Here is a 23,123-nt window from a genome sequence, read left to right as displayed (position 1 = left end):
GAAGAAGGAAGGAAGGAAGGAAGGAAGGAAGGAAGGAAGGAAGGAAGGAAGGAAGGAAGGAAGAAAAATGACCCAGTGGGACAGGCTCATGCTGCATAAACCTGATAACCCGAGGTTGACCCATGGAACCCACATAAACACAGAAGGAAGCACACAATGCCTCATTCCTCCCAAAGCAGCAACAAATACACACAATTAGAAATTGAAATACAAAGCGATGTACTGAACATTTTGCAGCGAGGCGTCGTGTGTATGGTGGACGCACACAATCGTATACAGCTAGCTGAGAGAAAGTGCTAGAATAAGTAAGAAGCACTGTGACCCAAGCTCCTTGTCCTTCCACTTGAAACACACCAGTCTTTGGAAACACAAGGAGCAATCTCCTATCCTTGTCCCAGGACTTTACAGATTGGTGAGAGATTCACATCAGCCAGAGGAAAGGGTGTTGCGAACCCAGGCCGGAATCCGCATGAGCCAGAGCCATCCACGTCATCACCCCACCAGTGATCCTCCACTGCGGTCCTTGGCACAAAGCAGGGCCTTGACGATCAGAACCACGCATCATGTAGTATGTGGGAGGAGGCGGCTTCCAACCCCAATGTTTGATCCCTGGGTTTTCACGCTCCATGTCTCAGTTAATTTCCAGACATGTAAATGAGGTTGTGCGTACAGGGACTAGGTGACACACCTCTTCTGGTTGCAGTATGAAGTATTCATTCCAAGGTCACTGTAGTAAAGAGACACAAAAGCCCACTTTTGCCTTTTGTATTATTCCTATCCATGGAGATAATGTTTAATTTGCCATTACACAGTTCGTAGCTTAAAACTAGAAATGCTCCTACCTGTTCCTATTGCAGGTGGACTATTGCCAGGCTCCTACATTTCATAAAACCATTTATGCACCCCATTCTATCTCTGTGTACTTTATGTTTATTTTCCCTCTTTTAAAACATGATTTTTAAAAAAAATTATGTATATGCACATGTGTGTGTGTGTACGCGTGTGTCTGTAAATGCCGTTGGGGGCCAGAGAGGACATGAGATTCCCTAGAGCTAGAGTTACAGGTAACTGTGAGTCACTTGATGTGGGTGCTGGGAACCAAGTCCTTGTCCCCTGGAAGAACAGCAGCCTATGCTCTTAACCACCTCTCCAGCCCTGAGCTTTATTACAAGAACCCAGGCAACTCTCGTTTATCTAACAAGTTTACCCACTTCTCTTGCCTTGTCTTGTGTCTATTCTACTTGATGCCACTGTTATTAGTGTATTCATTAGTTTATCTTGTGGGCCTCTTGCTATTTCTTCGTCTTCCCTGAGACCCAGCACAGCGCCTGTTATATATGAGGAGCGCAATAAGTAGGATTTGTTGAATGAATGAGCCAATACTATCTGTAATGGCTTGGATACAGCTTAGAATACGTCCCTAAGAGTTCCTGTGTTAGTTAGGGTTGGAGAAATGGTTTAGCAGTTAAGAGGACTGTCTACTTTTTAAAATGGCCCGGATTTAATTTTCGGCACCCACTTGGCAGCTCCTGACCACCAGCAACTCAAGTTGCATGGGATCTAATTCCTTCTTCTGGCCTCCATGGGCACTAGGCACACATGTGGTACCCAGATAGACATGCAGATAAAACTCCCATAGCCATAAAATAATGAAGTAATTAAAAAGTAAAGAGCTTGTGTGTTACAGGCTGATCCCCGGTGTGGTGACGCGGAGAGGTGGCGTGGAAGCTGTGAGAGGTTGGTTGGGCTCAGGGCAAGGCAGTCAGGTCACTGAGGATGCTGCTGGGGCAAGGAGTTTAAATCATCCTCGAGGGACCCTGGGTCTCATGACAGTTGTTAGAAAAGAGCAAGATGGCCCTTCACTACTCCCATGACTCCTGTCCCACTGAGATCTCCATCTCACACACACTCTTGCTGCATCGATATACAGGGAGATCCTCCACAGAGTGAGCACCATGCCCATGATGCTGTGCAGGCAGACCCTCTACAGAGCCAATACTGTGCAGTTTGGCCTCCCCCCTACAAAATTGTGAGCTAAATGCAACTCTTCTTCCGACAAGTTTTCTGGCCTGAGGCATTGATTGTAGCAACGGCAAGCAAATTCAGGTAGCATTCAAGGGCTGCTTGGAACCCCACCCCCTTGCTGTATCCATCCCTCTTTCCCTGATGGGTATTAGCACAAACTCCCCCCACTCCCCTGCTCCCAGCACTGACTATACAGTCACAGCAGAACCTGACTCTGAGATTCAGCTGGGACGCTTCCACGCTTGCTCTAGCAGTTCAGTAAAGGCATCGAAGAATGATTGATGGCTTAGTCCTGGCCCCTGCTCATTTCGGCGTGTGCTATCTCCCGGCTGCGGGTGCTTTCTCAGCACAGCTGTAGAGCAAGCGACAGCCTCAGCTCCTGCGTGGAGATGGGAAAGCCCTTATTTGTGAGGAAGCTAAAATTAAACTACAAGTTTTTACATGTCTCTTCGAGGTGGCAGCTGAGGCCGATCTCTGTCAGCTCCGAGCTTTTCACACCCTGGGTTTCAGCCCCAGTAAGTGGATTACCGTGGGGACAGATTTCAGGTTTTGGCATTGAAAATGAATGAACTCGCTTGGGGAAACTGAAAGCCATGCTTTTGTTGTTGTTGTTGTTCTTCTCCCTTTGAGCTTAAAATCTTTGAATTAAGAAAAAAAAAATCAGAATTTCCTTCCCTTCTTTGCCCCTGAGTTTGCAGTGTAACCAGGGTGTCTGGACCAAGAAGGGAAACGCCATGCAGGGAGGTGTATATTTTTCTCCTTGCAGGGGCTTCAGATGCTAATTTCATCAAGTCCCGTGTGTGGTGCTAAACCTCACAGCCAGTGTTGTTCTGCATCCTCTGACGCCCCACCGCCTGCTCCTCCCATGACTTGGACGCTGGTATATCCCTTTGTCTTGTGGCTGTGCCACTCACTGCCCATCTTTCAAAAAAAATAATTTAGGATTTTAAAAGCCGATCTAAAGTGCTTATTTGTTATGAAGCTAAAATTAAACTACAGAGCCCAGGCTGGGCTTGAACTCTCGGTCCTGCTGCCTCCACCTCCCAAGTGCTTGGATTACAGGCGTGAGCTGCCATCACTGGCCATCTTTGAAAGGACATCCTGTGTAGAGTGAAAGATTCAGGATGAACTCTCAGGAACCTCTGCTTGTTGACACTCTGTCCTTCCGAGTGCAACCTGAGTCTGCTGGCAACAAGCCCCATGCACGATGTTTCAGAGAATCTAGAAAAACACAGACACAGAAGCCAGAACTTTTGACACATGCTTCTCCAGAGGTGGCTGCGGTGTCAGAAATAGGATGAACCCAGACGAAAGCGCGCCTCGTGAGCTTTGGGTTCCTTCCACGTACCAACTGGACCTGGCCTCTTATGGAGAAGAGGTTTGTTTGCTCACTTGGGAAGTTTCAAAATCTAAAGAGCATAGTTCAGACCCTGGAGAAGATGGGGGCCCGTGGCAGACGGCAAGTGCAGGAACGTGCTCCCAGGAGCGGAGCAGGGGAGAGAGAGCTATGGGGGCAGGCAACGTCTTACTGACTCCACCTCTCCTGAAGGTTCTGGCACCTATTAACTGTGCCACAGTCACGCGCCAACCACCACTCACAGGTGATTCTTGGAGAAAATACAAACCACACTAGGCTATAGATTGGAAATATTGAGGGTCTGAGAGGATGGTAGAGTGGGCAGCTGTGAGAACCTGAGTCTGAATCCCTAGAAACTCCATAAAGCTGAGCTTGGTAGTGCTTATCTGTAATCCAGTGCTCTTGTTGTGAGATGGGAGACAGATGCAGGAGACTTCGCAAAGCTCGTGGGCCAGCTAGTGTAGCTTATGCAGCGGTGAACAAGAAGCCCTGTTTCCAGCAAGACGGAAGGTGAAGGCCAGCACATCTGAGGTCCTCTGGCCTCCAGACACGAGCAGAGACACCTTAATCATTCACATATGCATTAGGTAATACACACAGAGAAAAGATGAAAAATTAGTAAATAACAGGGACTATGGGGGAAGAGGGGCCAGAAAGAGTCTCAGAACCAGAAGTCAAGGGGACAGGACTAAAACAGAATCTTCTGGACACACCCAGACCGCTGCACTGGTGAACTCAGGGCCAGCAACTGTGGCTGCCTGCACAGGAATGGAGCAAGAACAAGCCAGTCCATATTCCAGCATGCAGAGGTGTGTTGGGGGGTGAGATTTGGGGCTGGGGGACAAGGAAGATGGTGTTCACAAGTCCCCACCTTTGAGATCTGTGGGCAGTTGATAGCTTTTGCAGAAGGAGAGCCATTTTTTTTTTCCTTCAAAGTTGTGCCCTCTGGTAGGTTAACCATGTTTCACATTCAAGAGTATATGGCAGGACAAATTGGACTTTATTGGTTATTTAAAAACACCAAACCAAACCAAACCAAACCACTAGGACTGGAGAGTTGGCTCAGGGGTTAAGAGTGAAAGACCTGGGTTTGAGTCCCCGCACCCACACCATGATTCACAAACGTCTGTATATCCAGGGAATCCAAAGCCCCCTTATGGCCTCCACAGGCACATATATAATGCACACAACATACTTGCAGGTAAACCACTTGTACACATAAAACAATAAAATAGATAAATCTTAAAAAATTAAAAGACATGAACTTTGGAGGTTATGTTGTTATTGTAGTTGTTGTTGTTGTTTTGGTTTTTCAAGGCAGGATTTCTCTGGGTAACAGCCCTAGCTGTCCTGAAACTCTCTTTGTAGACAAGGTTGGCCTTGAACTCACAGAGATTTACCTGCCTCTGCCTCCTAAGTGCTGGGATTAAAGGGGTATGCCACCACTACCTGGCTGTTTTAAACATTTTTTTTGTGTAAGTTTTTACACAACGCCTCTCTATGTAGCCCTAGCTGGCCTGGAACTTGCTGTGTAGATGAGGCTGACTTCAAATTCAGAGATTTGACAGCTTCCATCTCCTAAGTGCTGGGATTAAAGGCATGTGTCAACATACCAGGCCTTGTTTTAGACATTTTGCTTTTATAATGCGTTTTTTCTATTTATTTGTTTATTTATAAACTAGAGCATTTGTAGATGGAGGCTGCTTGTTCATTTCCGGCTGCCCAGACCTGAAATAATCACACAGAAACCGTATTAATTAGAACACTGCTTGACCTATTAGCTCAGGCTTCTTATTAACTAACTCTTACATCTTAAATGAACCCATTTATATTATTTTATATTTTGCCATGAGGCTTATGGCTTTTTACCTCTTGCTTCTTGTGCAGCCACATGACATCTGCCTCTTTTGGCAGCTACATGGCATCTCCCTGACTCCGCCTTCTTTCTCCCAGCATTCAGTTCAGTTTTCCCATCTAGCTCTTTTCTGCCCTGCCACAGGCCAAGGCAGGTTCTTTATTAACCAATGATAATAAAACATACTCACAGCATACAGAGAGGAATCCCACATCAAACATTGGGGCTCCACCCTTAGCAAGGATGAGTACAGTTCTCCCAGGACCCCAGTAAGCTGACAGGAATGAGGCAGCCTGGTCCCACAGTCCCTCCTGCTTCCTGTGTTATCCTAAGTTTCTTCTGCAGTGCCAGCTGCCATGCTGTGACAGTGTGACAGCTAGAATCTGAAATGTCCCCCATAGACTCTTATTTTCACTCCTCAGCTGGTGGTGCTGTTTGGGGAGGTGAGGGTTAGTGGTGGAGAGCAGTCACGGTGTTATAGTCCAGCATCTGGTTCTGGCCTTGCTCTCTGCTTCCTTTATTGCCAGATGTGAGGCTCCTCTGCCATCATTCCACCATGTCTGTCTGTGGTGGTTTGAAGAAAATGCACCCCCAAAAGAGTGGCACTATTGGGAGGTGTGACCTTGTTGGAGGAAGTGTGTCTCTGTGGAGACTGACTTTGAGGTCTCATAAATGCTCAAGGCAACCCAGTATTCCAGTCACTTCCTATTGCCTTTGAATGAAGATGTAAGGACTATTAGTTCCTGCTCCAGCAGCATGTCTGCCTGCACAGAACCATGTCTGCCTGCACAGAACCATGTCTGCCTGCGCAGAACCATGCCTGCCTGCACAGAACCATGTCTGCCTGCGCAGAACCATGTCTGCCCACCATGTCTGCCTGCACAGAACCATGTCTGCCTGTGCAGAACCATGTCTGCCTGCGCAGAACCATGCCTGCCTGCACAGCACCATGCCTGCCTGCACAGAACCATGTCTGTCTGCACAGAACCATGTCTGCCTGCGCAGCACCATGCCTGCCTGCACAGCACCATGTCTGCCTGCACAGAACCATGTCTGCCTGCACAGAACCATGTCTGCCTGCACAGAACCATGTCTGCCTGCAGAAAACCATGTCTGCCTGCACAGAACCATGTCACACCATGATGATCAAAGATGGAACTCTGAAACCGTAAGATGCTGCTTCATTTAAATGTTTTCCTTTAAACAAGTTGCCGTGGTCATGGTGTCTCTTCACAGTAATAGAAGCCCTGACTAAGGCCCTGTCTCTTCACCATTTACTGAAACCAGGGGTGGAAACTAATCTTTCCTCCCTTCAGTGGTTTCTGTCAGATATTCTGTCATAGTGATGCAAACGGAATGCCTGCACGTAGCTGGAAGATTCCCACCAGAGTCAGGCAAACACTTGCACCATGTTCTTGAACTTTTAGTACTGTGAACTAAATCAACTCTTTCCTTTAAAATAAAATATCCAGTTATGGGTCTTTTGTTACAGCAGCAGAAATGTGCTAATATGGGCAGGACGAAGCTAAGAAAGACAGAACATTTACAGCACCGTTAGAGAAAAGGGACTGGGCTGAATGTGATGTGTACTTTCATCACCAAACACAGGTGCGCCCCACCAGAGAAGGTCTAGTGCTAGCCTCTCAAGCTGTCGTACGTACCCAGATGTTGTCGGTATCCATACGTTATCCTATCAGATGTGTGTCATCAGAGCAAGCAAGCACTGGGACCCCTCAGTTCCTTTCTCTTTGGTTTTGTGATCTAGACAAATTTTTGTTTTAGAAATTTTATTGTGACCTGGCAGGTCAAAGGGGTTAGCATGACCTGGATATTAGATGCTGAAAACAATTGGAAGAGTTTTTCTTTTGCTTCAACATCAGGGCCTTGGCCAACTCAGGCTCCTGGTGAGTTAGGTGACAATGAACTGGTTGTCTAGCACCAGCGCCCTTTGGATGCGCGAGGCTACAGTTTCTGTAAGACTCAGCACTAAGCCCATTGACCATCTCAAGTACAACTGCCTGGAACCCTGAGCTCGATCTACCAGTTCACTTTCCCTTTGACTCAGTGTGAAATAAATGTGATCAGGTAGCTCCCCAGAGTGACGTCTCACCAGGAGCATGCTTGAAGGGCTCTCTGCAATCTTTGTCCCTGTCACTTTCTCATACAGAGGTCCCATCTCTAAGCCAGCACGGAACACATGACCTCTCTGCTTGTTCTCTTTGGGATAGCTCCAGTTGTTTGCCTTATTTGATTCATTGACCTGAAACTTTTTTTGTGTCTAAGTTCACTTCTCTAGAGCTACACAGAAGAAATCTATTGCACTCCCATAGAAACCCTTTTGAGTATGACAGTCGCTGTTATACACAATGGGAAGTCCCTGACAAAAGGTTACTCCCTCCCCTTTAACCATCTCAGGACTGTTCTTTGAACAAGAATTTGGGCAGTTGTTTTTTTTGTGTTATCAGCAGAGGAGCAGTCTGTCTCAGGTGAGAGATGAATGTTCCTATCTCTCATTATGGGCAACTGCCAAGAACTGTGAGGCTTCTGAGATTTTACCTCCTTGCAAGATCGATGATTTAGCCTGCTGCTGTCCACATGGACTGGTTAGAGAGACCAGTGTCCTAGGAGAGACAGAAAGGACATTCTACTACTCACAGCAGCAACCAGAGTACTGTCACTTTTACATGGTGGCTCCTTGGGGCCATGTGACCCTTCACACACACAGGGTGAGGAGGTAATAAGCTCCCAGTCTTTATTATGGGCTGTAAGCAAACCTGTGCCCTTTGCCCGGGAGATGACATTGTTGTTATTAAATAGGACAGCAAGCAAACCAAGTCTTTGACCAAGCGCAGTGGTTCTCAACCTTCGTAATGTTGTGACCCTTTATTTAATACAATTGCTTATGTTGTGGTGACACCCCCCAGTCATAAAATTATTTCTTTATTACTTCATAACTGTAATTTTGCTAGTTATGAATCACAATGTAAACATGTGATGTGCAGGCTATCTAATATGTGACCCTCATGAAAAGGTCATTCAACCCCCAAGGGGGTCGAGACCCACAGGTTGAGATCTGCTTCTCTAGAAAGAGACCTACTGTCTTCCTAAGACGTCTCTGTTGCACACACATCCGTGGAAGACAGTGGTGAGCTAAGATAGCCAGCCCCTCTGCGCATGTGTGCAGAAAAGTCTGAGGCCTTAAAGCCACCACTTCTGACTCCCTCCCAGCTTTCCGACTCGAAGCCTCCATTGTCGCCAGAACGAGGCAGTTATTTCTCTCAACCTTTTGCACACCCAGACTTCACACCACGAGATACACAGGCGAGGAAGGAGCAAGAGAAGGTGTGAGCAGCGTCGGTCCTTTATTTTCCTGCTTGGACTGACAACTTCCTCTAGTTCGTTCTTTTCCTTCACATCAATGAAACAGCTGCCCCTCCAAATGACACTGATCTTTCATTTCTACTCAGGCAGGCATTGGGTAAAAGCCTGGTGGATGTTATATGGAAGGTAGACGTTCTAGGTGCCAAGGAACAAAAATTATTAAAACTCAGGAGAGAAGCTGCGCACAGGGGCACATGCTTGTGGTCCCAGCTACCTGGACGCAGAGGCAGGCTGAAGTTCAAGGTCAGCCCGGGCAAGTCATCACAACCCATCCAACCCCCAAAGTAGGAAATCATGACCTATTGAGTGAGAAGGGTCAAGGGTCAAGGTGGAGGTCATGCTCTCCATCCACAGTGCTGGCACTAATTACAGCTCCGACTCAAACAAAAGAGAGGAAGCGCTAGAAACGCGTGTTAAGAGGGGGAGACAGTGATCCAGGGAGAGGAGGTCACTGTTTATATTAAGGAGATACTAAGATGGGCACGTTGGGTGACCTGGGCATTTTATGAGTCTAAAAGCAGCCTGCTCAAGAAGTCCTCCTGGTTGTTCTTGAAATGTGGTCCCTAGATTAACATCATTTCCAGCAGGAAACTCATTTGTTGTTCAAATGATGCATAGAATAAGGATGCATAGACTCCGCCATTTTAGAATAAGGATGCATAGACTCCGCCGGCCCACCAATGCAGTGAGGGGCCTTCCAGGAAGGTCTCTGCAGTGCACTGACATTTGACAGGCTTAGGCAGGTGTCCCTCAAAACTGAGCAAACACTCTCATCCCTGGGGAGGTTGTCAAACTACACAGTCTAGATAATCAGGAAGGGGGTGCAGCCCCCGCATCTCTTCCAGGTTTCCAAGCGAGGCCAGTGTTGTAACTTCTTTGGACATTTTGAGTCATTTGGTGGTGGGGGAAGGCTGAATGAGCCTCCCGTGAGAGGGGCTGTGGGAGGAAGTTTTAAGGAAATGCATAGAGCTCAGCGACATCATTCAGTTGTCTCTGGTACTTGAAGGACACAAGTAAGAAGAGCGTGATTTCTGGGGCTGGCCTGTGGCCTGCTCTTCTGGACGTGTCCACTCAGACGTCCTTGCCTGTCTATAACACGGCTGCTGAAGGCTCCAAGTGCCAACCGTGGCTCCTGGTGCTTTGTGGTACATTCTTCTTCCTGGATGGAGAAGCTGAGGCTGGTTCACAGAGCTATTTGTGTCCCAAGGTCACAGGGACCTCAGACAGATTGGTCTGGCAAAGGTCTCTTGAAGCCTGGCCAGAACTTTTTCCTCGGGGGGCCCCCAAGGCCGTCTTCCTCAACAGTGGGCAGTGACAGAGCTTGTAAGATTAGCACCCCGGTGCCTCCCTTGTAAAAACAGGACCTGCTCAATCTCCAGGCCCAGCGGTGAATAATAGGAATCTTTATCATCCTTTCCAACAGAGAGCACTTATTTAAAACCCTTGGCTAACTCACGAGGTGAGCTGGCCTGTTACACACCATCACATGGCATGGAAACTGGCAATTAAATTTAGCAACCCACCTCGGTAAACTCAGACCAGGATGTTTACGGGCCAGCACAGCCCAGGAGGAGCCAGGGGGCTTTGTTTCCAACCCAATAGGTCTCCAGAAAAAGAGTGAAGGGAGGCTCCAGAGAGTTAGGCCGAGTGACGAGCATCTGTCCCCATCAGTAATGTGGCATCCTCTGGCTGCGGAAGGCCAAGCATTCCCCTGCTGTAACACAGCCCAGGGGACGACTGTTGGCTTTGTGGAGCCGCTGCTCAGGAATGGGGAGGCAATGGCTCCAAGGACAAGCTGTCTGTTTACTGGTTTACTGACTCTGGGGACCAGAACCAGAGAGACTACATGAACCAAAGAGTCATTTTCCCTCAACGAAGGACATTGTACTTTCAACGCTCACCTATAGCCATACGGGTGAGGTGATGGTGGAGGCTCAGCTAGGCAGTAAACAAGGCTCTGGGCATCTGAGGTGTAAGGACTGCTAGTTAGAATGATGGCCAGAGGGGCAGGAAAGATGCTGTCTGCCTTTTCTGTTATAGAAATATATAAAGAAGATATCTCCTGTGACCCTTTTGGGATTAAAAACTTAGGCAAGAGTACAGTTGCATGCATTTTCAGAATCTGCCTGCATGAGCTGGGATGCTCCAGCAAGAGAGGAGTTTCTTGTTTTAGCCAAACACAGTCTGAGTTCCTGCCCCACAAGTGCGTTAGTGGGACGGGGAGGGAAGAGAGCAAGTTTTGCTCCAGCGAGACTTTGGCCACATCTTCCCCAGCCCTGGATGTGCCTGGTACAGGATATCTGTCCATTTGCATAAGGGCTCAGGAATTCTGTTGTGGGTGGGAAGGAGAAGGCGCCACTCTCAGCAAGCAGGCTACTCAGAAGAACTCAGGTCAGCAAGTCCAGTGTCCACACCATGTCTTCCTCTATCTTGTATAACAGCCTCCCAGAAAAAGGAACAGAACCCGAAGTGTCAGCCCTGAGGGAGGAAAAGGGTGGAGAATGGGTGGTCCTCCTGCTTGGGAGGGAAGAGGAGTGGCTTTACTCACTTCTGAAAGCTCAACCTCATGCATTTCCAGGGTTAGGAGATGGCGAGAGAAGGTCACCAGGCCCTTTCTGAGATGGTGAACCTCAGCTGGCAAGGCTGGACTCCTAACATACCTCCCTTCAGGGCAGCGAGTTAGCATCGCCCATGCCAACCATGGGTCCCTTCTTTATCTCTGACTCCTTTCCCTCCATTTCTTCGTATTAACCCCTTTTTAGACATAACAATGCTATCAGGGATATCCCTTGACTGAACTATGACTCTTGAGTCAGATGCCATTTTGAGGTACTGTGCTGGTCCTTGTTTGCTTTCACAACTCTGTTCCCTCTCTATGAGACAGTAATAATGGCCCCTCCCTTTCTTGATGATCAAACTAGATCAGAGCAGCCATGCGACTTTATGTTCATTGTTCCCCTGCCTCTTGTGGTTCTTTTCTGTCACATCTGCCTCATCCAGTAAAGCAGGTTGTATGGAGGATTTATGATTGGCTCAGGCCATGCAAGGTTAGATGCTTCAGCTGGATTTAAACAAAGGACAGTTTCATTTCTAATCTATGGACCCAAGTAACCTTAGGCCTCTGACCCTGGGAGCATAGCTCTTTCCCCACAGAGGTTATAAAAGCCCTAGCCTTTTCCCAAGCCCAGTGTGTGTGTGTGTGTGCGTGCGTGTGTGGTCTCTCAATTATCTGTGTTTACTATGTTTGGCCTATACCTAATGTGTAGCACCTTCTTCCTAGATTAAAGCCTTCTATCTTGGAAGGAAACTTTAAAACAGGATGTTTACATGGAGGTGAAATACTACAGGGTCCTCTTTAAGACAGGAAGTAAACAACTCAAAATAGCTTTAGGAAGTCCCTGAAACTGTACAAGATTCACCAGACCCCTCCCTCCCCAACTGTAGATAAACAGTAAGGACTATGGAGAGTCACTCTCAGATAAACCAAGAGTAGGGCAGCTTGGGAGAAGTAGAGACCAGCTGAGCTACCTGGAGGAGGCTCAAACCAACTGAGCCATCTAGAAGGGACACTCCCCAGCCTGTTGAGCTGCCTGCAGGCTATGCAATGTGCTTTAGATCTCCCGCTTTTGTGGAGTGTCACCTCTGCTAGGGGTGGGCTTTGGTGATGGAGCTGACTTTGAGTCATTTCCACTCCCATAAGTAATCCCTCACTTACTGTCTTAGGGTTTTTATTGCTGTGAAGAGACACCATAACCATGGCAACTCTTATAAAGGAAAACATTTAATTGGGATTGGCTTATAGTCTTGCATTATGGACCTGGCAGAAAGCATGGCAGCGTGCAGGTAGATGTGGTGCTAGAGAAGGAGTTGAGAGTTCTACATCTAGATTGGCAGGCAGCAGGAAGTGAACTGGCTTGAGCTTCTGAGGCCTAGTGACACACCTCGATCAACAAAGCCAAACCTACTCCCATGAGGACACACCTCCTAATAATGCCACTCCCCATGGGCCAATGGGGCCATTTTTTTTAAAAAAAAGATTTATTTATTTATTATGTATACAACATTTCTTCCATGTGTGCCTGCAGGCCAGAAGGGTGCACCAAATCTCATTACAGATGGTTGTGAGCCACCATGTGGTTACTGGGAATTGAACTCAGGACCTCTGGAAGAGCAGCCAGTGCTCTTAACCACTAATCCATCTCTCCAGCCCATTTTTTTATTCAAACCACCATACCTATATTCCTATCAATAACTCCAGTAAAGCTCATTGGTTTACCAAGTTGGACTTTGGGGTGTCCATACTTCATTCCATTGTCAGTTCTCTCTCTGGGGTGAGTGGATGTTTGCTCATGTCTCCCCAGAAAAGGTTTATCACACAACAGTATCTCGTGCACATCCAGTGTGCCCATATTTGCAGAGCAGGGAGTCTCCAGGTGGGTGGTCCTGGTAAAGGGGAGCCAGGGATGCCAACTACTTCAGAAGTTCACAGGTTGATAGTGGAACACACGGAAGCTTCCTGGAATAATTGAAATATCAGGACTAAATCCTGGGAGCCCGATGTACTTGGGGCATAGAGAGCAGACGTGCCAGGACAGGTCGAACACGGCAGAGATGCTCCCCCAGAGCTGGCGCTGTTATCAGATTTAGAGGTCACCACCTGTACCCCAAGTTAGGTCTGGTCGCTCATTCTCAATAAGCCTAAGCCAATTGAAAGAGCCAAATTAATAGTGGGAAAGCAGAAAAAGGCTATTTATTCAGCATGGCCACATTGGGAAGAGGGAAGAAGAGATACAGTGAACTCCTCATCCTTAAACCTGTCTCCAGGGTCCTGAAGTGAGGCCGAAGTATAAAGAGAGGGCCAATGATGTACACATTCCCATAGTCCTGGTCAAGGTGTGACCCCGCCCACCACTGACCCATCACTGTCTGGGCTTCAGTTCTAGTCTGTGATATGGTCTGGCAAGTTGTTAGGGCTGCGTGAACTCTCTTAGCCAAGCTCCCCTTCTTGCTTGGTGCTCTTTGCTTTACCCATCATGAGACTCCTGGGGAAATCCCCCATTTGTAGGGCCCATTGTTTCAGTGGTCTGATAGTCAGATTGAGAGAGGGGACTGGAAGGCATTTAAGAATGTCTTCATTTCTGGCCAGGCCAGTCACAGGGCCACGAGAGCAGCTCCCACCCTGGACTGTGGGACCCTTTGTCTGCATACCTGGGGTACCCCGGATAGCTGATACTTGCCTCTTGCAAATAGAATTTCCCAGGCATCCTTGCCTCTGACTTCTGGCTGGTTCAGCCTGGAGTCAGTGATGGTGGATAAACAGAGCTGCAGAGGCCAAAGGGAAGTCAGGTGTGTCTCTGTCCCCCGACTCCTCCCTGTCTCTCTGTGGTTGAAAGGGCCACTTTGAATCTGGGGACAGATAAAGTTCCTTTTCTCAGCCTGGGGCTGAGTGTGGGAAACTCTGCTACTTCTGTTGGTCCATCTCTCACTTCCACGGGGCCTTTGGTTCTTCCAGCATCGTGGTCACTGTCCCTGTGACCCACCCCTCTGATAAGGAGGCTGGGCCTGCCTGTCTTCTTAATTGGTCTGTGGGTATATGCAAGGAATCTGGAGACCCTGGAACATGGGGCATGTGTGAGCAGTGAACAGATTTCATTGTGGGGATGGAACTTTACCCACACCTGTGACTGTACCTCCTCGTCGGGCCAGAGCTCTTGGCACTGGGAGATCATCCCAGGCCACATTTTATTGGAAGGGAGGAACTTCAATAAACCGTGGAAGCCACAAAATTGATCCAAATCAATTAGCTGAGCAAGAAAAGCATTTCCTTTGCCTAAAAAGAAAAAAAAAGAGGGAGAAAGAGAGAGAGAGAGAGAGAGAGAGAGAGAGAGAGAGAGAGAGAGAGAAGGCAAAACTTGAAGGCGACGATTCCATTCCCTTTTATCCATTGCCTGGGATCCTCATGAGAGACACAAGGGGTCCAGCTCAAACACCTAGCCCTGACTCCTGACTTCTCATTTAGGAGCCCGGCACTTGTGACCACCAGGCTCACAGTCTACTTGGGCAGCACTTCTGGTACCAGCAGCCTTGTCCATGGGAGACTTGGGTTGTACCTCTGTGCCCAGTGCTCACCAGTCTCCACTGACATCAGCTTAGATCCACTTACCATTCATAGGCCCTGACCACACCCACTCTCTTCCAAGGTTAAGAAGTCTTTGCCCTGGAGTTATTTGGTTCCCAAAAAAGTATGAACATTTGGTGATGTCCACCTTTTGGCTGCTGAGAGCGGGGCTTCTATGACCACGGACAGGTAAATATCTCTTTGCATTTCTTCTTTCAATTCCTTTAGATGTATACCCAAAAGTAGAATTAAGGGGTCATATGATAATTCTTCTATTTTATTTACTTTTTATGTATATGTGTTGTAGGCTTTCTTAGAGCATCAGCCTCCAAATCATCACACAGAGACTTATTAATTACAAACTCTCAGCCTTAGCTTAGGCTTGTTTCTAACTAGCTCTTATAATTTAAATAAACCCATTTCTATTCATCCTTGTGCTGCTATGTGACTTGTGGCTTTTACCTTTCCTCCTGCATATCCTACTTCATCTCTGCCTCCTCTGGCATTTCCTCCAAGCATAGATTTATCTCCTCTTCCTCTCTCTCTGCCTGGAAGTCCCGCCTAACCTCTTCCTGCCTTGCTATTGGCCATTCAGCTCTTTATTAAACCAATCAGAAGGCGTCTTGGCAAAGACACATCTTCATAGTGTACAAAAGGTTATTCCACAACAAATATGGATGTTTTGACTACATATATGTCTATGCACCATGTGTTTGTCATGCCCATGGTGGGCACAGATGGAGTGGGATCCCTTTGAACTAGAGTTAGAAACAGATGTGAGTTACTAAGTATGTGCCAGGAATTGAACTCTGGTCTCCTCTTTCCAGTTAATGTTTTGAAGACACTCCATACTGTTTCCCACAAGCGTCTACATCACTTAGTTTCCCACTAATGGTGTATAGAGAGAGCATCAAGCTTCCAGAGATCCTTGACACTGTGGCTGCTTTTCTTTTTCTTCCTTTCTCCTCTCCTTTATCCCTCCTTTCCTCACTCCCTTTCTTCTTCCATTCTCTCTCTCTCTCTCTCTCTCTCTCTCTCTCTCTCTCTCTCTCTCTCTCTCTCTCCAGGATCTCATGTAGCCCAGGCTCACAGCTGATACTGATCCTTAACTCCAGATCCTCTTACCTCTACCTCCCAAGTGCTGTGATTACAGGCCTGTGGCACCAGGTTCAGATCCTCCGACCTCCTGCCGTCCTGAAGCGAGTGAAACAACCATTAACCTTTTGCTTTACTGTTAAAATGTGTTTTATACGTGGAGTGAGCATTCCATCATGCTTAAGAAGTGCACCAGGAAACCTCAGTTTCCTTCTCCTTTCATCCCAGTTCCCATTTCTTGCACTGCAGACAGAAGTGACCTCAACGCTGCTTCCTGAGGCAGCCTACACGCAAAGGCGTTTCCATGTCTGTATATACATCTTCGAGTGGGCCTTTGGGGGCTGTGCTCAGCCCCTAGCTCCTGTCTCTCCATTTCCTGATCTACTGTGATGTGAGCAGTCTGCACCACATTTGCTATTCCGTCATCTCTTCCCACCATGATGGGTGGAAACACTGAGCCAAAATCCATCTTCCCTCCCTCAAGTTTCAGTCAACTATTGCCACAACAATGTAACCGTAATTGATACAGCCAGCAAGAGTTCAGCTCTCAGAGGCTTCCAAAGACATTAGGTCTGTAATATTTAGAGCATGAAGCCCTTGGATGGAGCCTTCTACATCTTTACTTATTCATTTTTAAATATAAATATACTGTAACCTTATAGAAGTATATTAAGTCGTATAGTCGTTGGATTTGATGAATTCATATGTTTTTAAGGTGCAGCTTTTGTTTAAAACAAATAATAATGATTTTTAAAATAAATGAAGGTACTTTTAAAGCTTTCTTTTTGTTGTTTGTTTATGTGTATGTGTGTGCTGTGTGAGTGTGTGTGAGTGTGTATGTATGACACATGTATGCAGGTACCTTTGGAAGAAGTCAGTTCCCACAGCTGGACTTACAGGCACTTGTGAGTCACCTTGCTTGGGTGCTGGGAACAGAACTAGTGTTCTCTGAAAGAGCCACAAGTACTGCTAATCACTGTCTCATCTTCTCAGCCACCTGACAGAAGTCAGCACATGGTGAGGGGATGGGTCTCTCTTCCTCTTCTTCAAAGCCACTAATGTCACCTTGGGATTACGACTTTCTTGATTTTACTTAACCACCTTCTAGTGTCTTCACCTCCCGACACTATGAACTTGTGAAACTGAGGGCCGAGTTTCCAGCCCGTGAACTTTTGGGAAGTACATTCAACCGTAGCAGGACCGAGTCTCATACAATAGGGAGGAACTTTTTGACTGTTCAGTCAATATTGATGGGTAGATGACCCAGATTTGACATTTTGTAAGGATCTATGGCTGTCCTAGGAGGGGAAAGGCAACAAAGTCAAGAAGAATCTCAAAGTTCAAGACCTTGATCTCACAGGGCATTCCTCATTTCAGTTGATGGCACAGATTAGCCGTTGGGTTGCTACATTTAATTAGAAAGTAAATGCTAGAAACTGCTGTTTTGTGTGTGTGTGTGTGTGTGTGTGTGTGTGTCTGTCTGTCTGTCTGTCTGTCTCTGTGCCTCTCTGTGTGTATATGTGTCTCTGTATGACTGTGTATGTGTCTGTGTGTGTGTCTTCGTGTGTGTGTCTCTGTGTGTATGTGTCTCTATAAGTATATGTGTATGTCTCTGTATATATGTATCAATGTATGTCTCTGTGTGTGTGTCTCTGTGTGTATGTGTCCCTCTGTGTGTATGTGTTTCTGTATGTATATGTGTGTGTATATGTGTCTCTGTGTATATGTCTGTGGTGTGTGTGTGTGTGTGCGCGCGCGCGTGCGTGTGTGTGCGCGCGCGCGTGCGTGTGTGTGCATATGCATACCTGAATGCCGAGCTGACCAGGGAGTCATAATCTTTTCTCAGTATGGACTGCCTCAGCAAAACACCTGTTTAAAGAAGCCATGGCTGTGCTAAACTCCAGCCTAACCAGATTTCAGGAAGAAAAGAAGTCTGCAGGCTGTTTCCCGCTCTGTATGTGACAGCGAGGAGAGCAGGTGACAGACAGGAGCTGGACCTGGCTCTGTGAGTGCTCTTTTGACTTGAGGCCGCCATCATCACGGCTGCCCCGACCCAGGGGGTCCTGCAGGTAGCTGCTAGCCACCATCTCTAGTTAAGGTTGTCATTTTATCCTATGCTTTCCACCATGGAAATGGGAGCCTTGAGAGACCTAAGGATAGGATACACAAACAGGGCCCGCTTGGCCCCGAGGAAGAGGACTGTTTGTGACCTGGCAGGCCATCAAGGCGTGCCTGACTCACAAAGTCTGGGTGTGAGTGATTCAAGCTAGCTGCCCACTGTGTTTGGATGCCCAGGATGGTACCAAGTCGCTCCTGCCCTCCCACAGTAGCCTGGTGCTGGCCTTGGGCTGCTTCTTTCTCATGTAGTGTCCTGGGTACCAGGCAGGAGGACACCGACTGGAGCAGCTTCACAAGGTGTGCCCAATGTCTGCTATCTGCAGGGTGTCAGTCCATATCATCAAAGATCATCCTAGTGACCCTGAAAGTGTCCCATGCAATACAGCTCCACCTTTGCCGGTGTCCATATCTGTGTGCAGCACCCACATCCTGACCCTTCTGGAAGCTTCTCTGCACGAGTGGGAAACACATAATCCAGGTGGAAGAGGAAAAACAGCTGTGGTATCAACGCTCAGTTCTCTTCCTGTTTCCCGAGCTTGTGTGAGTTACCAAAAGCATCCAGAATCTTTCTAACAATGACAGAGAGTGGGCTGGACACAGCCACCTCCACTGTGCCTGGTGGCCCGCTGTTTTAGACGCGGGGTACTGCAAAAAAGGGCTCGATCCACTGAGTCCCAAACCAGTGCAGACTCAGCAGAAGTGCTTGGGAGGTTAAAGCTGGGGTGTTTGGGGTTTGCTGGGGTGGGGTGAGGGCGGGGAGAGAAAAGGGTAAGTTCTAGAATTTCCTAAGATGCTGACTCAGCTCCCAGTCTGTCCGGGATGCAGCCTGCGGAGGAGGCTGGGTGATGAAGGAGGCCATCTGGCTGTCAGGCTAGTACAGACATGAGGTGGCCTTGGGCCTGCCTGCTGGCCAGCCTTGAGGGACGAGGAGGGCGAAAAGGAGAAGGAGGAATGGGAGGCTGCAGAGCCATTGGCCAGTGAAGTCCATGTGGGTGGAAAGGGGGGTCTGGGATTGGGCTTGTCTGTCACTTGTGAGAGCAGGGCTTGGGCAAACAGGTTCGTCTATAATGTCTGAGCTCCCTTTGAATATTGGACTGTGTAGTGTGGTTTCTAGGTGAACAGCCAGCCGGACTTGCTCCTTCTTTAGATATATTTTAAGCTCTCAGAACACTGGCATTCTGTACCCATGTGGACGTCCTGTCTGCGTGGGAGCCTGGGCTCCTCTGTGCTTCCCCACAAGGTCACTCCAGGCTGGTGGTTTGTGCAATCCTGAAGTTTGACTGTGGGACAAAAGTCACAAGTCCTCTGGTAGCTCTCACGGTACCTGCTCTGAAAAGTCCCGAGCTGGTGGCGGCTGGCGCCACCCTGTCCTGTCCTCGGCTGTCAGCTCAGTGTGGGGGACAGACTCCCAGTACTGTCTGTCATCTGGCCAGGCTGTGACCACAGCTGTGGTCCTGGGGGATCCTGAGGCGGGAACCTGTACAGGGCAGCACGAAGCATCAGATCAGGCATCCCGGAAGGCAGGCCTCCTGACAGGGGCCGTGAGTGCACGCTCACTTACATAACACTTCCTGAGTGTGCTTCCTCCGTCTCAGCAATGGTTGGGTCAGCAAGTGACCTTTAAAACCACTCAGGAGAAGCCACTTCTGGAGGCTGGGCCGTCCAGGAGCCACTCCTTCCTGCCATTCTCCCTCCTGCCTAGCCAACTGTGTCCTCAAGGGCTGGGAAGTAAAACATTTAAAGTTTTAGGCCAAACATGGTGATCCCCACCTACAATCCCAGCATCAGGAGACAGGGAGAAGGCTTCGGCATTCAAAGCCAGCCTAGGCTACATAGGAAACCTTTCGAAAAAGCAGTGTGTGTGTGTGTGTGTACATGTGCACACACTTGGATGTGCATTTGTATGCTTGTACATATGAAGTCCAGAGGACAACCTCAGGTGTCATGTCTTATGCCTCAAGAGTCATTTACTCTTTTATTTATTTTTATTTTTTGCCCCATTTATATAGCTATGGGGAATTTCTCACCCATCCTGAGGTGAGACTTTCTAATGGCTACGGGTGTTCCAGAGAAGTCCTGTGTGAAACCTCTCACCCACGCTCCTATAAGCAAGCCCAATAAACGGATTCATTCACCAAGCTAGACTCATGTGGAACAGTCACTTGGCCTGTGGTTGCTGCCCTAACTGCAGTGAGCAGACGTTGGTTCACATCTCCCCAGGGGAAGTTAGCGCAACAACTGGACACAGAAGGCAGGGTGGGGAAGGAATGCCAGTGCTCCTGTCTCTGGTACCCAGGGACGTGCACAGGTGCTGCACACATCCTGTGGTCCCTTTCAGCCACCTTTGGATGACTTAAAACACCGACTGGGATGACGAGGGAAGACATCTCCACTAACTCGGGGCAGCTGGGCTTTGTCTCGGAACAGCTGTGCACCATACCAGGATGGGTGCCTGGGTACAGAAGATTAGGCACACACTCAGGCATGAGGACAAATCCTAGGATTCCAGCCTTGCCTCACCCCCAGGCCTCCTGGAGGCGGGGGCACGTCCCTTAAAGACTGGGGAAGGACTATTGGTGGAGAGCGTCCAGAAAAAGGGCAAAGCCAGAGCCCAGCTCTGGAGGCTGGAGCAGTACCATGTGGACGGAGCGAGGATGAAGAAGGGACAAAGAAGATAAGGAGGGGGCATCCAGCGGACCAGATCCTGACTGGTGGGGGTGGGGGTGGGGGGAGTTTGGCCTTTTGCTGTGAGGGGCAGAGAAGTCATTTCAGAGTCTGAAGCAGGCAAGGAGGGGGGAAAACAAGGAAGGAGGAGCAGGGAAGCAGTCCGGGCAGAGGAATGTCATCTTTGCAGATCGGCCTGGTTGTGGTCTGCTCTGCATTGGGCAGATACGCTCGGGGGCGGGTGCATCAACCAGGGCTCTCAGGGGCAGATGTCTGTCAGGGACTTACAGGTGATCTGGCTGTGGCTAGAAGTCCTTGGCCAGGCTGTCTGCAAGATGTAGCGTCAGATCATGGCGGCCTGTACCCACAGGCCTACGCGCAAGGACGTGGGTAGTGCCACTCTCAGCCTGGGGCATAAATTCTGGGAATTAGGGAGACTGTGGTGAGAGCTTGGGGGTCCAAAGTCACAGAGCCTGGAATCGGCTGTCTGCAGTCAGTGGACTGCAGACTCTGTCCAGCTGTCAGGGAGAGGCCCACTCTCTCTCCTTTGTCCTGTGGTAGCCAGCCCCAGCAGAGTGAGGGCACGTGCCCACAGTTCACCCACATGTGCACGCTGTCCTCTGGGAACAGCCTTGTTCTGAATGCTTCTTAATCTGAAAGCCAAAGTTGACACCTGAAGTGAGCCACCACAGCAGACAGTGGGTCACACTGACCTGTATCTAGGGCATGGCGTGTTTAGCTTGTAGAAGACCTTAGAGTGTGTTTTACCTTCTGAGTGAGCAAAGGCTCCTGCCAGCAGCCGGTCCTGGCACCCAAAGTTGTCGCAAGTCCTCCCATTGCCAAGAGGATCTCCAGCAGCAAGTGTCACTCAGAATGAGGTCCATAGGGTTTGCTGGCCTTGTTTGGTGTCACTGTAGGTGCGACCTGCCTCTGAACTGGCTCGAACTGGCTTTTCTTTTGACTGTAGAGCAGGCTGCACAGTGACTCCGTGGCAGTCAGAGGAAGGGCTGCAGGGGTGCCTCAGAAAGCCTCACTTGAACCTGCCCTGCATTTGCCCAGGATGGAAGGCACAGACACAGTGTCGAGTTGCTGAGCAGGCTGTGTGGAGGTGGGGCTGAAGGGTTTGCTTCTAGATGGACTGAGAGTGATAACTGTCATTGTGGAGTTGAGCCTGAGCCCAGAGGGTCAGGGAATGAGAAGTCAACCTCCAACTGAAGGCTTCGTGTCAAGGCCTGAAGATAACCTTGCGGGGACAGTTTGTGTTTGGTGAGGGCCAGCACACTGAGTTAGAAGAGGCAAAGCTAAGAGAGGCAGCTGTGGAGAAGCCAATGGTCACCAGAGATACAATTTCAGACACAGGCCCCCAGGCATCAGAGGGAGGGCACAGTCCCTTCTGATCCTACAAAGCCAGGCTGGGAAGGCCGAAGAAGCACCCAACAGTGCTGGGGACACAAGTGTTGGGCCCCATGGGTGCTTGCTGCATATAGCTGATCCGAATCATGGGTCAGAGCAGCCTTGAGGTGAGAGCCACTCTGAGTAATAGGCTGACTTGAGGCCAGTCATCTGTGGGGACTCTCATGATCACGTCAGATGGTCACCAGGCTCTTCTCTCAGTGCAGCGGAAGGAGGAGGCTGCGGAGACCTCTGGTGTGCTCAGGACGGCTTCCACCGTGCGCTGGGCATTTACAGCGCTCTGCCCACTCTTGGACACCATGTGTCTGTGCTGTTCACCTTATGATAAAATCTGCCATAGGCATTCTGAGACACACATTTTTACCTCCTTAGTAACAATAACCTATATTTTTAGTGGACGCTCCTGGAGCAAGGGCCTCTTTTTCCTGCCTTTTGGAACTAAGTGTGGCTGCAGGAGAAGAACTAAAGGTTAACGGACTAAAATTGTAATTATCATGCTCAACTGCGGGGAAGTCCTATTCAAGCAAAGGGATTCTTCTTCCTTTGAGCTTCAGGATGGACTACAAGTCTGACGATTGGAGCTCAACCCATTTGGGCCATGAAACAGAAGCTCTGTGTTAATGGGGTGTGGGGGTTTGAGTAAGGGTTGTCCCCTTAGGCTCATAAATTTAAACGCCTAGTCACCAGAGCGACACTATTAGAAAAGGTTAGGAGGTGTGGTCTTGTTGGAGGAAGTGTGTCACTGCAGATGGGCTTTGAAGTTTCAAAACCCAACGCCAGGCCCAGTGTCACTCTCTCTCTCTCTGCCTGCCGATCAGGAAGTAGGCCTCAGCCACTTCTCCTGCACATGCATGCCACCATGCTTCCCACCATGATGATGACTGACTAAATCTCTGAAACCATAAGCAAGCCTTCAATCAAATGATTTCTTTTATAAGCGCTACCTTGGTCATGGCGTGTCTTCACAGCAAGAGATCAGTGGCTAAGACATGGAGTCTAAACACTGTTAAAAAGCAGGAACTGCTATTATTTTTCATTTATGTGATCAAGTTATAGACTTGGTTTTTTTTGGCAAACTACTCTAATTTTGGTTTCTA

General features: G+C 48.6%; 1 long non-coding RNA gene across 2 annotated transcripts; it reads right to left on the bottom strand.

Annotated features, from left to right (window-relative positions):
• Nucleotides 1–12,564: 12,564 nt before the first annotated feature.
• On the bottom strand, nucleotides 12,565–15,999 carry LOC125398019 (uncharacterized). Of its 2 annotated transcripts, XR_015004967.2 has the most exons (4): nucleotides 15,862–15,999; nucleotides 14,309–14,448; nucleotides 13,852–14,024; nucleotides 12,565–13,130 (listed from the first exon to the last, which is right to left on the bottom strand). It is a non-coding gene; the product is annotated as an uncharacterized LOC125398019 (long non-coding RNA). The 2 variants fall into 2 exon arrangements; XR_015004965.2 differs by having other exon boundaries at nucleotides 13,852–14,448.
• Nucleotides 16,000–23,123: the final 7,124 nt, after the last annotated feature.

Source organism: Myodes glareolus, chromosome 14, assembly GCF_982192425.1.
Source record: "Myodes glareolus chromosome 14, mMyoGla1.1, whole genome shotgun sequence".
Taxonomy (NCBI): domain Eukaryota; kingdom Metazoa; phylum Chordata; class Mammalia; order Rodentia; family Cricetidae; genus Myodes; species Myodes glareolus.
This window is presented reverse-complemented; position numbering and strand designations above follow the sequence as displayed.